General features: G+C 37.1%; 2 pseudogenes; one reads left to right on the top strand and one right to left on the bottom strand.

The window, feature by feature from the left end:
- Positions 1–190: 190 nt before the first annotated feature.
- On the bottom strand, positions 191–600 carry LOC110212417 (large ribosomal subunit protein uL29 pseudogene; annotated as a pseudogene).
- A 12,511-nt stretch (positions 601–13,111) lies between these two features.
- On the top strand, positions 13,112–14,911 carry LOC144455715 (protein ecdysoneless homolog pseudogene; annotated as a pseudogene).
- The last annotated feature ends 2,016 nt before the right edge of the window (positions 14,912–16,927 follow it).

Below are 16,927 nucleotides of genomic sequence, written 5' to 3'. Positions count from 1 at the left end.
TCTATATCTATATCTATATCTATATCTATATCTATATATATACATATATATATATGTGTGTGTGTGTTCTTTTGTTCAGTTGCCTTTGCAATACTTCTATTCTACAATAGATAGAAGAACCAGAATTCCATTCTATATTTGATTCTTTTTTTTTATAACAATTTGCCTTTTTATTGAGCACCTTAACAAATTATGCCTTAACAGCAAATTTCCGAAGGGGATACAGGCATTCCTTCCTCTTCTGTTTTTTGGTCTTCAGGCTTTCCGCATGCTTATTAAGCCTGCAGTGCATGGCACAGGTCTTCTTAGGCCAGTGCATGGCACAGGTCTTCTTAGGCCGAAGGTCCGGGGGCTTGTATTTCTTGCCCTTACAGAATTTCCTGAGGTTCTATTTCTGTGTCTGGTTGATGACAGTCAGAACTCGGGCAATAGATTTTCAGATGACTCGGATCTTAGAAAGCTTGGATGCAGCTCCTCCAGTGACCTTGGCCATTCTCAATTGGGAAAGTTCCACCTTTAAATCATCTAACTGTTTGAGTAGCTCCTCCTTCTTCTTCCCACAAAGATCACTGGCCTTGATTTTTGCCATGATCACAGAAGAGCCACACTGCCACTGGCTCAGAGGGGAAAGAGCTATTTGATTCTAATGGGTAGAAACTTTATTGGGGCAGAAATTTTGGCAGCCTTTTGGGGAACTGTGACTTAATTCCAGTGTTCATAATAGAGGAGAAGAAATACAAGCATAGTCGGACATATGTCCTCAATTTGGAAAACATGCTTCAAAGGGCTCATTTGAAAAATAAGCACAATGTTATCGATATAAAATGTTACAATGGAAGCCAGTCTAAGGAGGATGGGATATAGTCAACAATGAAATATTGAATGCTGAAAGGTAAATAATTTTAATAAGGAGGTAAAAATGAGTTTTATGGCAAGACTTAAGTAGAAATAAATGGAACTCACTAACCAATTCAGATTTTAAGTGAAATATACAGAAGACTACAGCAAGGTCAAGTATTAGAGAATTTATATAAAGCTGTGGCACTGCCCTGAAAAAAAAAGGCATAATGAGTGTTTGGGCTCAGAATGACCCGAGTCTGTTAAAGGAAGTTAAGGGCAACAAAAGATGTGCTTTTTAGCTATATTGGAAAAAAATAAAACCAAAAAGAGGGATAAGACCTTTGTTCAGAATGAATAGATAATTGACAGCAGAGGGAAGGAAGAGTTCCTAAATTCTTATTTTCTTTTTCAAAGGAGAGTTTCTCTTGTACATGAAAAGATATATTAAAAATGACTTGCCTAGATAAATAAGAATATAGTAAGAGAGCATCTATGTTTCCTTGAATTGACTCCATGCGCCTCAGATGAATTTTATCCTCACTGTACTGAAAGAATTAACAGATATAATTGGTGAGTCATTCTAAGTAATATTTGAAAGTTCACAGGAAATGGGAGAAGTACCATATGATTAACAAAAGTTCTTCTGATTAAAAAAAAAAGAGAACAGAGTATGTAATCTATGGGCCAATGAGATTGACTCAATATTTGATGAAATTGTAGAATGGATAGTTTAATAAGTGTTTGACAGAAATATAGTTACAGAAGTGATAATTACAAAATGTGAGTACAGTTTCATTTAAAACAGGTCATGCCAGACCGACCTTATATCCATTTTAATAGGGTTCCTTAGTGATAGATAAAGTAAAGGCTATTGATATAGATGAACTAGATTTATACTTTTTTCTTTTGGTGAGGCAATCGGGGTTAAGTGACTTGCCCAAGGTCACACAGCTATTAAGTGTCAAGTGTCTGGGACCAGATTTGAACTCAGGTCCTGAACTCCAAGGCTGGAGCTTCATCTACTGTGCCACCTAGCTGCCACCTATACAATTTTTTTTATTAAAATGTTCCATGCTATTATTTTGGACAAATTGGAGATACATGGATTAGACATTATACAAATAGATAGATTCAGAACTATTTGGATGGGTAGAATCAAATGACAATTGTTAGTGTTTCAATGTCAAAAGGGCAGAAACTCTATACTAATCTCTAGGGATTTTTATTTAGTCTTTCACTGCTTAAAATGCTATGAAAATGACTTGATAAAGACACAGATGGTATGCTCGTCACATTTACAAATGACACGAAGCTGAGAGGGACTTCTAAATCTTGATAACAGTATCATGGTCCAAAGGATCCTTGATAGACTTGAAGACTGGGTTGATTTTAATAAAACTAAATTAGAAAGGGATAAATATAAAGTCTTATATTTGAGTAAATAAAAACACCTTTGAGTTTGGGGGGGGTACTGAAAACTCAATTTTTCATCTGTATGGCATGACAGCCAAAGCAGGTAATGAAATCCTGGGCTGAATTAAGAGAGGCATAATTTCTAGGTGACAGTACAACTGCACACTGACCTCATCAGACCTCATCTGGGGTACTATATTCATTTCTGGGAGCCATGGTTTATGAATCATACCGATTAATTGGAGAATGTCAAGAGGAGGGCAACTAGGATGTTGAAAAGCATTGACTGCATGTCACATGATGCACTGTTAAAGGAAATAAGGATGGAAGCAATAAGTGGGGTTTTTCAAAGAAAGCAAATTTAAACTTGATTTCAAGAAGTGGGGAGAATCCCTACCAATTAGAACTTTCCAAAAGTAGAAGGGGCTACCTATAGAGATGGATAGTTCTCTTGGAGCTTTTCAAGCAGAGGCTGGATGACTACTTGTCAAATATTATACAGTGGACAGTTCCCAATAAGTCTGTGGAATAATTGGACAGATTTAATCCCAACTTCTAGGAAGAGGAGGGACATCTCAAAAGGACATCTTTAACTGATGGTAGGTAGACTATAACATTATCTCCATATACGGACTACAGAATACTCTCACATCCAGTCATAAACATCTATTAAATTTACACATTTTAAAACAAAAATAATTGTATTATTTAATACCATGCATGGATTTGTAGGTAAAATTACTCAGAGAAGCTAATGCCCAGATGCCAGGAAGCTAGGAAACTATTTTAGTGGAAATCCTTAGGTACTGCCTGTACTGTGGCATTGAAACAAAGAATGAAGCATTGTCTATATTATTTACCTATTCCCAGACTATCCCTTTTTCCTTTATTGAAGAAAAAAATGGTTTTAAGCTTTTAATGCATTATATTTCCTTTCTAGATTTGTCCAAATTACTTGAGATATGTGAGAATGTTCTATTCTTCATGCCATTTTAACTAAGATGATGCAAGGGCTATAAGATTTTCTTTTATTTTTTTCAAGAAAAGACACTTTGAGCTAAACAGTACAATTTGGCTCTCAAGCAAAACAAGCATATGAGAAGGAAATGTAGGACTATCAACCACAAAAATATTTATATTTTAGGAGGTACTGAGAGGTCAATGATTTTCCTCCCAAGATTTCGGAGTTGGTAACAAACTGGGCTGGCATCTGAATTCATTTCTTTCTGACTATGAGTCTAGAAGGCTATGCAGTAAGCTATCAGCTTTGCCTCTCTCCTTGGCATCAGGTGACACAGGAGTGAGTAGGAAAGAAACACACAAAACCACACTCTGACAGCTCTCAGATCTCCTAGGAACATTAGGTCATGGAGACAGGTGTTGCCCTGTACCAAAGTTCCTCTCTTTTAGTAAATCTTGAGATAGGAGTCTTGTTTAAACTACTGGGCTTTGAAGTAACATTTGGTAAAATGGTGTTACGTTCAGTTTGAGGTGGCAGGAGGGGGAACTGGAGTAAGGAATGTTCCCCCAGTGGGTTTAGAAATCTGATCTTTTTCTATAAGTACCTAACATTTAATTTCCTAGGAAAAAAAAGAGCTTCAGATATTTGGAAATTAATGTACAAAGATATCTTATCTGTCATAGTATTTCAATTCCAACCCACTCCATGTCTGATGAAGTTTTAATATATTTCCATGTTATTGGCCCAGAAAAGAAAGACCTGTATTAAATGAATTGATGTTTTAATTGTTTAGCTGCTCTAACAGTTTTTCACATAAAACTAAAAACTCAGAAAATATATGGAATCATCCAACTGTAATATTTTAGGAAACTGAAGTACTACTTATAACTATGGCACGATGAATGGCACACAGTAAGTAGTTAATAAATGCTAGTTGATTAACTGACTGGTGTTGTAATAAATCAGTTAATTTTGTCATTATGTTGTTTTTGTTGAGTCACTTTTCAGTCATGTCTGACTCTTTATGACCCAATTTTGGGTTTTCTTGGCAAAGATACTGGAGTGATTTGCCATTTTGTTATCCAGCTCATTTTACAGATGAAGAAAATTATATGATAAATGAAATATGAGCAATAGAAAATTAATTTGAAAAGAAATAAGAGCTATATCAGAAATATTTGTAAAGAGAATTAGCAATGTGTCACATATGGTATAAAACCTTATGCAAGTAACAGATTCTCTGAAAATTAGAATGTACTACATGGAAGATAATGATTCTATGAGACAACAAGAAGTATTCAAAGTCAGAAGATTTTTTTTTTAAGTAGAAAAACATGTAAGATATTTTATACAAAAAAAACCTTTTGGCCTAGAAAACAATTAAAGAAGGTATGACACTGGAAACATTAGAATAACCAAAAGCAAAAATTCAGAATTTTTAGATGAAGAAAAGAAAAAGCACTGAATGTTTCCAGAAAGAGTTTAAGTACAAAGGATCATGCAAAATTTAGCAGCAGGAAAGTTTGAAATGCAAACACAAGGTAAACAGAAACACAAAAAGGTATATAAGTAAATAATCAGAAAATTTAAGTAAGAAATGTTTGCATTCTAATGGAAGTGGGGATGATACCAACATCCCCTAAAAGCTATGATTTCAGCATGGGTCAGAGAGTGAATCAAATGAGATGGAGGATATGGAAGTTATTTTTTTAAATTTTGTTTTGTTTTGAATATCATCAAAAGAAAAGGGAATGAGAGGATTTAAAAAATAAACCAGGGAAGAAAAAAAGAATAAGTAGGAGATTGTTAACTTATATAATCGAGGGCACAAGTTGAAGTCTATACAAATGTTGAACGGGTAGGGGAGCAGCTGTTATTCAAAACTCACTTTAAGGTGCTGCAGTGTAAAGTGAGAACTAGGAGAACAATTTATACTACAACAATAACATTGTGAAAAGGAAAAAATTGGAAAGATAAGAACTATGTTTAGTGCAGTGGTCATCCGTAATTCTAAAGAATGATGATTTAAAAAGAAAATGTGATTTACTCTGTTTAATTCTGTACCAAGAGCCAGGAACACAAAAACATAAATGAAATGTTCTCTGTTCTCAAGGATCATAGATTCTATAGGTATAGAGTAAAATACAGTAAGGATATCATAGCAAGGAGAATGGATTTTAGGAAGAAAACTTGTTTCAGTCTCTGGATCTCACATTTCCTTAGTCTTTTTAGCAGGTCAAGTCACTTAGACTCCCTTGAGCCTGTTTTCTCATGAGTTAAATGACTCTTTCATAACATACTTCACAGGTTATTGTGAAAACTGAATGGGACATCACATGTGAATTACTTTGTACCTGAAATAAATGTGAACTTTGCTGTTGTTGTTCAGTCGTTTTAGTTATGTCCAACTCTTCACGACCAATTTTTTTTTTTTTGCAAAGATCCTGGATTGTTTTACCATTTCCTTCTCCAGCTCATTTTACAGATAAGGAACTCATGCAAACAGGGTAAAGTGATTGGACCAGAGTCACACAGCTAGAAAGTATCTGAGGATGGATTTAAACTCACGAAAATGAGTCTTCCTGATTCCAAACCTAGTGCTCTGCACTACATCATCTAGTGTCCAAATACGAACTAACCATACCTATTGAAGAGAAAGCTCACCAAGGAATTTTTAAACATAGCTACTTTGAATTTCACATAAATACATTAAAATTTCACTACATACATCACAACTTCTAAAGGAAAATCCAATCTAGTTTTGCTACAAGTAAAATTTACAATTAAATTGAGAATAGTTTTTGCTGACACAGTGCCTGTTCTATAGTATATAACTTCATAAAACTTATTTCCTCTGTGGCTCATGAAAAGCGTGGGAGCAAAGCCTATCAAGTATTCTTATCACCATTTTACACATTAGGAAGCTGAGGACCAATGAATGGAAGTTGCTTGCAGAAGCTCACAACACTAGGAACTGTGAAAGTAAGGACTCAGAACTGAGTCTTATCTACATTAATTATTGGAGTCCAAGCTTAAATGCCTGCGCTTTCATTCTCTTCAGCTCCAAGTCAAGAAGTGTTTCCAGTATACTCACTATATGATGCTGTCTAAATTCCTTATAGAACTATACCCAGACAAATGTATGAAGTAGGCAAGGTGTCCTCAGCATTAGAGTTTGTTGCTGTTTTCTTATGTGTTTTAATGGAGATAACTGGGAAGGGGAAGTGATCAAACCTTCTGTTCTTATTTCTTTTATTTGACAGAGATACATTTTTCTTTATAAATGAGATATTTTTACGGTAATATTATGGAAGAAAAAAGTAAATGAGCAAAACTTACACATCATCCAAGTGAGATTTACTGAAGGAACTTCTTCATAGCTGGCCAAGTTCCTGAGGAGGAAAGGAGAAAAAGGTCTGCACCAATGGCTGTCTTTGAAAATGTATTGTTTGTTCTCATAGCCTTGCCTCGATTCTGCAAAACATGAGTATGAAAACTTCTAAGAGTCCAATAGACTGTCCTGAGTCCATGCTATATGAATAATGATGGAAAGAATTGGTGTTGTTTAACCTAGAGGAAAAAAAAATCATAAGGTCCATTTAATGCTGTTCAAAATTTTAAACAAGAGCTAAGGGAAAGAATGATTAGACTTGTTCAGTTTGGCTGTAAAGGGAAGGACTAGAAGAAATAAGTAGAAGTTGCAGAAAAGGCATAGTTGTACCTGATTTAAGAGGAAAAAAAATTATAAGAATTAGACTAAATAGTTACTTTGGCTCCTTCCTAGAATTATACGCTTTCTGTTTCTGTGTCAGCCTACCTGAATTTTGAGAAGCAACTCATGGTAACTCTTAAAAGACCACCTATGGTGACCACAGCCATGAAACTGAAAGACACTAACTCCCTGAAAGGAAAGCTATGGCAAATCTGGATAGCATGTTAAAAAGCAGACATCACCTTCCTGACAAAGGTCAAGGCTATGTTTTGTTTTGTTTTTTCAGTAGTAATGAATGGCTGTGAGAGTTGGACTATAAGGAAAGCTGAGCTCTGCAGAGTCCATGTTTTTGAACTGTGGTGTTGAAGAAGACTTTTGAGAGTCTTCTGGACAGCAAGGAGATAAAATCAGTTAATACTTAAAGAAACTAATTCAGATTATTCACTGGAAGGTCAAATACGAAGCAGAAGCTTAAATACTTTGACCACACAATGGGAAGACAGGACTTATTGGAAAAGACACTGATGTTGGGAAAGATTAAAGGTGAAAAATTGCAGAAAATTACATGGATAAAGGTACGTCAACAATGAACATGGACTTGGACCGATTTTGAGAGATGGTGGAGGATAGAAGAGGCTGGTGTGCTATGGTCCATGGGGTCATGAAGAGTTGGACATAAATGAACAACTGAACAACAATAAGAACCAAAGCACAGATGGACTGTTATTTGTGAGTGTGATATGGAATATCTGTGGCAATGAAATTACAGATGCTTAAAATACCAAAAGATGTGCTAGGCCAGTGGGGAAATCATTTGGGATCCAGGACTTCCTAGCATCTGGAATATTCTACGCATTTAGTAGCCTGCTTCACATTACATAATATCCTCATTTTCACCAGAATCCAATTGATGTAACCATTTTAATTTACTTCTACAAGTCTATATGAAACTAAATGTTTTTCAGTACCAATTATAGTATACATGCACCTCTCTATACATGGTAATTTTCAACATAAGTGTAATTAAATATTTTAACAATGATATCTTTAGCAAGGTGAAAAATGTGAATTCAGTAAAACTTTAATAGGAAAGGGCTGATGGATCCTTTCAGATATGTATCCTTTTAGTGCATTTTGGAATGAATTGCTATCATAATAAAGTATAAGAATATCATGGGATCAAAGATTTATAGGTGGGGATTATCAAAGGTCATCTAGTCTGGCCTTCTCATTTCAGGACTAAGGAAACTTGGCCCAGAGTTTACCTACTATGTCACTTATCCAAGGTCATATCAGAGGTGGAATTTGAACCCAAGCCCTATTTCTCAAGAGGTACATTTTACAAAAATAATCAAAGCTTACATTTTGGAATGTCAATTTGGAAGTTATATGGAAAATGAATTAATGAAAGGAGATGCCAAAAACATGGAGACCAATTCTGAGAGCATTGCAAAAGTCTAGGCAAAAGACAATGAAGAGCCTATTAACTAGCATATTGGATGCATCAATAGAGAGAAATGGTATAGATATCTGAGAGTGGTTTGGAGCTACAGTAGAATCAAGTTACCAAGAAATTAGGTACACCCTGTCTTCCAGAGCTAAGGCTCAGCAAGCAAGCTGTGTCCTGAGCTTGGCATAACACTAATTTTTTGCCCTCACCCTCTGGATGAGCTCAACCACAGCAAATTCCCAGAATTGTTTCTGGTCATAAAACTGTGCTATTAATCAGACTTGTCACATTCTTACTGTTATTCCTCATTGTCAGGGCTACAGTTCACTGTGTAGCCATATGTATAAGTATTGATATCTCCTCACACTGTCTCACTCTGCCCCCCTCCCCCCCAAACACTAAAAGGTCCTCTGGCACATGTGTGCTTCCTTACAAGCCTTTTTTCTCACTTTGAAATTAAACTTCTTTTTGATTCATGACCCTCCTATCTCTAGCCTGCTGTGTTCAGCTCTGGCCATCCACAGGTTAGAAGCCATTTCCATCCAGTTGAGATTCATTGATGTTAGAAGTGGGATTGGACATGGAACTGGGTCACTGCACTCTTGCACTGGTAGAAACATACTAGGAGGCACCACAGTGGAGTCTAACCCCACTTCACCTGGTGAGTCCTCTGTCCTTGTTCCTGCTCCAATCCTCCAAGCTCCACCTTGGTTGATCTCAGTTAGAGGAAAACTCCAGGGTCCCTTTTTTGACTTGGTTCATCCTGGATCACTCTGCTAAGGATAGCCTTTCTTAACTCTATATGTCTGTTAACTGGCCTCTCTACATGCCTCTATAAAATTCTAACTGTGTGCCTAAAGTTGAACTACATGCCTTTGTAACCTTTGTACTTCTGTATGGACTGTGACTGCACACTTTGTTGGAATTTTTTGTGTTTTTACTGTGGGATCTGTCTTGTTGCTTTATCTTTGTATCTTTGTAAAATGTAAAATGTCTGTGTCATGTTTATGTGGTGAGCTAGATTTTGTTACCTTGAAAGATTTAAAATGCAGCCAGCCAGAAAAACTTCTAAGTAGCCAGAGACTTTAAAACACGGGGAAAGATTAGCAAACTTTCACACTTGAAGCAATTATCTCAGTAAGCAGGACTAACTCCCGTTTTAGCCTTTCCACAAGAGATTAGGTTATAAGAAAAGAGAACAAAACCTGTAAAACATTTTTTCCCCATGTCATTCCAGCTTTGGTTATGTTGGAATTACAAAAATTAAGTCAGATAATCAGTTTGTATAACTGTTAAAAAACATCTTAGCAGATTCTGGAAGTTTAGAGATTAATCATTAAGGAGTTTGAAGATTTATCATTTTAAGACTGCAGAGAACTCCTGAGACTTCAGAATAATGCCAGGAATTCACTGCCTTCTGAGATATCTTAGTAAGTTTTGGGAGTATCACTCCACAGAATTTGTTTTAAGAAAAAATCAGGATTAAATTTTATAAAAGTTTTCAGAGTAAATGATAAGATTGATAGCCTTATTATTCTAGGGCAATGAAGAAAGGCAAGTAGTTGGGAAATAATCCCAAAGTGAAGAAAGAAAGAAAAAAAAAATTAAGTAAATACTTTGCACTTTATAGCAACTTCTTGTTAACCCTTCCTTAGATGATTTCTTAAATCAGAGATGCCTTGTGACTTCTCCAGGTCAGAGATCCTCTCCCTCTTCCTGTTAACCCCTCTCATCTCAGATACTGTTCATTGCCAAGGGGCCACCTAGTAGAGGGAGAGAGGACAGCAGCTTCAAGCAACCCCTCTCCCACTGACAGTGGCCCCAACGGCCCTTTGCCCCTTGGCATGCTGCAGTCTGCCACTCTAAGCAAGCCTCGGGGCATCGCCCAGGTGCAGTACATACTGCCCACCCAGCAGCTGCAAGTGGCCTCAGATACAGCTTCAAAGCTGCAGCTTTTGGGGGTGGGAGAGGATGAGTGAGGCCCCACAGGCAGCATCCACTTTCCCTGCCACCAGGGACTACCACCCATGGGAAGTTCTTAACAGCAGCCACCATAACCTCTGGGATACCCATTCAGCAGCCAGTGCCCTCTGCCACACCTCCCAAAGCCCAGTCAGTGTCTCCAGGGCAGGCCCAGCCTTCAACAAGCTCTGCTTGGCTGTTACCTGGGAAGTTCCTGGTGCTCCTGGCAGTACCCAGCATGGCAGCACAGGTTGGGGAGGAGCAACCAGATTTGTCTTTGGTGAGCCCATCTTCTCTGTTCTAGTTGCATAAATGTATTAGCTGTGTAATCTTAGACAAGTTATCCTCTCTCTCTTGGCCCCGATTTCCCGATCTGTAAAGAGAAAAATAATAATGGTACTTACCTCTCAGGGTTGCTGTGAGAGTTTTTCCTCCTGCTATGATACATGATATTGTTGTAACTGTTTCTCCCTTTTTCCTTTTGTATCAAATTTCTATAATCAATACATTTTATAAGTACAATGCTAAATCTACTAAATAATAGATTGATACTGGAACATATCTGAGTTACTATAATAGGACGCAAATATGAACATCTTACAATGTTAACCTGTATTTGTGGTCAAATTATAACACAGGGATGATATCCTTAAGGGGGAAATGATCAGACAAGTATGTAATGTGAATGTTTTAAAAATAAAGCAGCAGGATTAGACTGTTTTCTCTAAGAACTATAGGCAGATGTGTATTATTGGCTTCCAAAATTTATCTATCATGGAAATGCTGGCTTTAAGTATGTTTTCGTAATAAGTTCTCACAATTGTATTTTACACATACATTGTACTGATCTGTCTGATTAAATGACAGAAGAGTTCATTTTATTGTTAGACCTTCATAAATTTTTAGGAGATTCTTATATCAGTTACAGGATTTAGGTAAGAACAGAAACAGCAATGGTATATAAGCTGAAATTCTCTGAAGTTTCAAATTTGGTGAACCAAATTTAAGTGATTGTAGTAGGAATCTCTAGATTTGGAATCAAAGAAGCAAAGCTCTTTTTAGAGCTATCCTGAGAATAAGCATGTTGTCCAAGAAAAGATAACTAGTGACCATATGAGACATCTGGGACTCCAAAATGTGCTGATTAAATGTATATTGATTATTGGTTACTAGGATACAAAGAGACTAGATGTTAGTTGATATTGATGATAACCATTGTATTGCTTTGGTCTTTTGTTTCAAGAAGTTTATGTTTAAGTTTTCTTGGTTGCCTTGGTAATATGTCAACCTCACTTCTCGGAACTAATCCATTGTGAGATCTCTAAGTAGATTGATCTGTACCTGACTTAATATAATTATGTAATTATAGGAATTGTGAGAAAAACTTTGTTGTATTGTTTGAACCTAGCCCTATGTGGCTGGGAAACTGGATCATCTGTATGTGTTGTTTTGAGACCAAGGACCTCTGTTATGTTGATCAGAAACAGATTCAAAGATTGATGGAAGGAGTTTTTTCTAAGGGCCCTTACCAAGTCCTTCTGACTACTCCCGCAGTTGCCAAACTTGTGGGTGTGTGCTCCTGGATCATCTGAAAAAGGGCCCTGCTCCTCAGTGGACAACAGAACCCTGCAGGGACCTTGAGATTCATCTCAGAAGCATCTGACACCCAGACAAGAGAGCTATCCCAAGATTCAGGATGCTAGTTGAGTATATTGGCTTAGTTGTTTTGCTTTGTTTTGTTTTGTTTTCCATCTTCCCTTTCACTATGTTCCCAACCACCTAGGTCCTGATTCAAGCATGTGTTAGCATTTTCTCCCTCTACATTCTTGGCCCTTCTACCTCCTTTTCTGATTGTAAACAAACAATGGCTAGCAATGATATCTGGGACACACTTCCCTGATAGAGCCTCTCAAGTAACTAGCGCCCTAAGCAAAATCTTGTCCTGGCCCAACTGACCTCCTGCAGCAACCTGCCTTATACCTGCCTCTCCTTTATTGGCCAGAAGATCAGGGGATCTTTCAGAACCCCTCCCTTTGGCCAAAAGGGGGAAATGTCAAGATATTAGGAGACATACTGTTTTCTAAGAGTTAAGGCCCAGGAAGCAAGCTGTGCCCTGAGCTTGGCATAACAGCAATCCTTTGTGCTCACATCTGGGTGATCTCAGTCTCAGCAAAACCCCAGAATTGTTTCTGGTCATTATGCCCTGCTATGAATCAAACTTATTACATTGTTACTGTTCCCTCTCACTGTCAGGGCTACAGCTCACTGTGTAGCCACAGGCATAAGTATTGATATCTCCCCACGTTGCCCTGCCTCCCAGCCCCACACCACTAGGGATGCTGCTTTGGCACATGTATCCTGCTTGCAATCCATTTCCCTCACTTTAAAATTCAACCTCTTTTTGATTCCTGACTCCTATCTCTAGCCTGCTTTGTTTGGCTCAGGCCACCTTCAGATTAGAGGCCAATTCCCTCCAGTTGACACAATAAATTGATAAGCATATATTAAGCACTTATTTTGCAGACAATATGCTAAGTGCTGCAGATAGAAATAAAATGTTTTAAAAATCCTTACTAATAAGAAGTTTTAACACACATAAATCAGTACATACAAGATAATTATATCTAGGCCAGCAGAGGAAGTGACAACCTATGGTGCCCTGCAGTGACATCAGCAGTGACCCTTTCTCCTCTTCTCCTCCTAGCAACTCCTGGGGGCAGCTTGGACATCTACCCTACAGGGGGCTGCCTGAGCTAGTTTTCTAAAAATAAGAATGGAGGGGAACATGAAGCTGGCAGTAGTAAAAGATGCAGCAGAATATCATCTGTTTTTGTTAGCAGATGACACAAAAACTAAAAAACCAAAAACCACAAAAATGCAAAGAGGTCCTTCAGAGGTCAATAACTACCACGGGTGGACCTCTGCTTGTCTCCTGTATCTGGCAAAAACAGTCTCTTTTAATCTCAGATACAAACTTAGTAAAGTAATAATGTAATAAAGTAAAAAATTCCTGCTGCATTGTTTATATAACTAAGTTTGGGGACAATATTGATAAATGGTTTATTGTTTACCTAATAAAGCAAATTATAAAGAAATTTCCAAAGTTAGTAGCAAAGATTGAAGATAGCAAAGGTGAATTTGTGCTAATAGAAACTGCTGAATTTCTCCATAAGGAAATGCTTGGAAACTGCTAATAGCATTAATATAGTTTGTTCTGTGCATTGTTCCAGCACCACAGACACTGGGGAAATATCCTGGTCACCCACCACACTTCCGATGATCAGTCTAGGCACTCAGACAAAGACCTTACCTCAGAATCTATACAGGCACAAGTGAACAAATGAAAGGGTAGCCAGAAAAAAATCCAAACATCCCTTCATTGAGTTCACTGCTTCCTCCCAGCTGCCACTGTGGCAATTTTGAAGCAACATCCTTGGCTGGTATCTGCAGCTGTCCAGTCCTTTTGCTTACAGGGATACTAATGACCCACAAACCTGCTGAACTTTAAAAATATTCTTTCCAGAAACATATGTATTGGCTTCAATCATATTCATAAAGTGTATACATAGCTAGTACAACAGAGATTTATGCCAGACTTCCCCAATGAGTACAGTCTGCCTTCCCAGTCACACCTCCAGTATTGAGCACATGAACTGGGCATGAAACTGGCTCATGGCTTTGAGTTTTTGCACACTAAATCCACTCCAGTTTCTGACTCCAAGAAGTCTCTAATGACCACTACCTCTCTTTAGAAGGGCTTTCTTAACAGTCTGAATTTTATGACTACTTTGAAGTAGAGATAGAAGGCCCTGCTAAGTACCTGGTTAAGCCACACATGGCAGAGAACTACTTTCAGCAATCTGTGAATGGGCTGGAAAGCTTTCTTGACATAAACCCAGAGGAAAAGACTTTAACCATATTAGAAACAATGTATTTTGATTTGGGAGAGCTTGAGAAAGAAGCTATTCTTCATAGAAAATCAGTGGCTGTATATCTCACTGGATCAACTAGACAAGATTCTGCAGGAAGCAACTGGTAAAGACTAAGTGGAGCAGACCTATGACTTAACCAGTCACAGAAAGTGTGGAGATATTTGTGTCCAAAGTTCTAACTCACCAAGAGCCATCTGAGGCACTTGTCCCCTTTGATGCAAAGGAAAACCTCAATTACTTTGACAAGATTTGGAAGCTGGTGAATTAGATTCTGATGACTTAGACAATGATCTGGATGAGGAGGGCTCTGAATGTATAGACAGTGAAGACAACTTAGATCTTTGAACCCAGTGATCTGAGGAAAAAAAAAAACTCTCCAAGAGAAACTTTCAAGAGAGTATCAAACCATACATGGTACCAATGGGCTAGAAGTTAGCACACATTGGAAAATTTTCATCACCTGGAAACAAGTGGACAACTTGACAAAGGAATTACCCCAAGTTTTTGACAGCAATTAAGATAACGATGAAGCTATAGCAAGTATCCCTGTTCTGGTATTTATGGACCTGGATCTGAACTTGGTTTCAAATATCTTGGAATGTTATCATTCCCAAGTAGGACTGGCAGGACCCATAGCATAGGTGTGCAACAATATCATAATGGATCACAGACATACCACCAAATAACTTTAAGACAAATCTGTAGCTAGTAAAGAGTCAGTCTGACAAAAGGAAAAAAATAAGATGAATATAACAGATGGAAGAGACTAGCAGCTGGGGTTGTGAGGACAAGGTAAGGCCTTCAAGAATCAATGAAATTTTGCATCTGCTTATGTGTGAGGTTTAGTGAAAGTATAAAGTCATAGATGACCTATAGAGTATTACCTAGGTGATTAGAAGGTACTCTTTGTAGAAATAAATTTAGGGGAAAGAGTATATTTCAGTAAAGAGCTAGCAAATAATCTCTTGAACTTATCAATTTTGTGATGTTTGTACTTTTATTGGTGATCAGGAGAGAGATAAAGTCTTAACATACAGATTTGGGAGTCATCTGCTTAGAGTTAATGATTGAGCCCAGAGAAGCTAATAAATATCATTTGGAAGGGAAGCCACCATATCACTGGGTCTTTTTTCCCTACTTGATTTGGGATAATAATTTGTTTTAATTATTTGTATTAAGATGCACCATAGTGTAGCAGAAAGGATATTAGGGGACCTGGATGTGAATCCTAGATCTATCATAAGTTAGTCAAGTGTTTGTCCTTTGTAGATTTTAGTTTAGTTTTTTTTTTTTTTCATTTTAAAAGGGGGTGGAGATATTGGACTAGATAGTCAAAACTCTGATGTTAATTATCTCTCCTTAATTTGAACTCCTGTGGTAACTCATGTCTGAACTATATATGCTAGCACTTTATCATGTGTTATTCTCTAATCTAGAGATGCACTTGACTTGAAAATGAAATGGTAGGCTTCTTACGAATAGGGACCATATCTTCTGCTTCTTTCTTATTCTCAACACTGAGAATATAATTTAATTTAATTTTGCATGAATTTTTCACATTGTCAACTACCAGCAAATGATTCACTTAAAATATATCTGTGTCAGAGTTTTGCTGAGGACAGAAGACAGCCTCAATTGTCATTGTTCTTCCTTATTTTTAAAAGTAAAGAAGATAGATCAAGGGTTTGAATTGCCCCACAGATATATGCAAGTTCTGTGAAATTTGGCAAATCATTGAAACACTCTTGACCTTACAATAGCATCTACCTCATTATATATACGCTAACTATCATTAGACAGCTAGGTGGCATGCTCGGCCTAAAGTCAGAAAGACCTGAATTTAAATCTGGCCTCTGACACTTACTAAATATGTAACCCTGGGTAAGTCACTTAACCTGTTTGTCTTAGTTTCCTCATCCAGAAAATGAAGATAATAATAGCACTTACCTCTCGGGGTTATTGTGAGGGTCAACTTACATAATAATTGTAAAGTGCTTAGCACAATGGCTAGCACATAGTAGGTGCTCTATAAATGTTAGCTATTTTTAGCATTGTATTTATTAGCTAAAATGACTTGTATTTTCTCCGCGTTGACAAGTCTAAGTAATTTAACTTTCTAAAAGACACATATATTAATGAACATTATTACAGAATGCACTTTCCTAAACGTCTTAAAATACGTAAAGAACATGAAAAATATTTTCAGGATTTCTTGTTTGTTTGTTTTTCCCTTTCAAGAAAACATATATTTAGTTGCATGGCTGCCAGTATGACATATGTTTTCTCAGTTGAGAAAACGTCAGAGAAAAAGTATGTACCGCGTATGCAAGTTCTCAACATATTCTTTCAGAAAAGAAAACCGAAGCAAGACTATATTTTTGGTTTTCCAATCCAGGGCATGACATGAGGTATAATGTGAGAGGCAGAAATATGTTACTTCCCCTCTTGATAGCTCAAATTCTGTTCTTTCTCTTCTAAGCAAGTATAATATGAAGCCCTTCTCCCTCACCTTCCTCTCTTTTTCTTTGGTTTCTTTTATAGCTTTTCACACAAAGCATAAGATGTGTGTGGGATAGGAGACAGATGAGTTCAAGGCTGGTTTGGATAGTAGAAAGAAACATTCTAGATCACTTTATTATTTTTTAAATATCTTCTGC

Source organism: Phascolarctos cinereus, unplaced genomic scaffold (assembly GCF_003287225.1).
Source record: "Phascolarctos cinereus isolate Bilbo 61053 unplaced genomic scaffold, phaCin_HiC Scaffold_2;HRSCAF=192, whole genome shotgun sequence".
NCBI classification, from domain to species: domain Eukaryota; kingdom Metazoa; phylum Chordata; class Mammalia; order Diprotodontia; family Phascolarctidae; genus Phascolarctos; species Phascolarctos cinereus.
The sequence above is the reverse complement of the archived record's forward strand: the minus strand, read 5'-3'. Positions and strand labels throughout refer to the sequence as shown.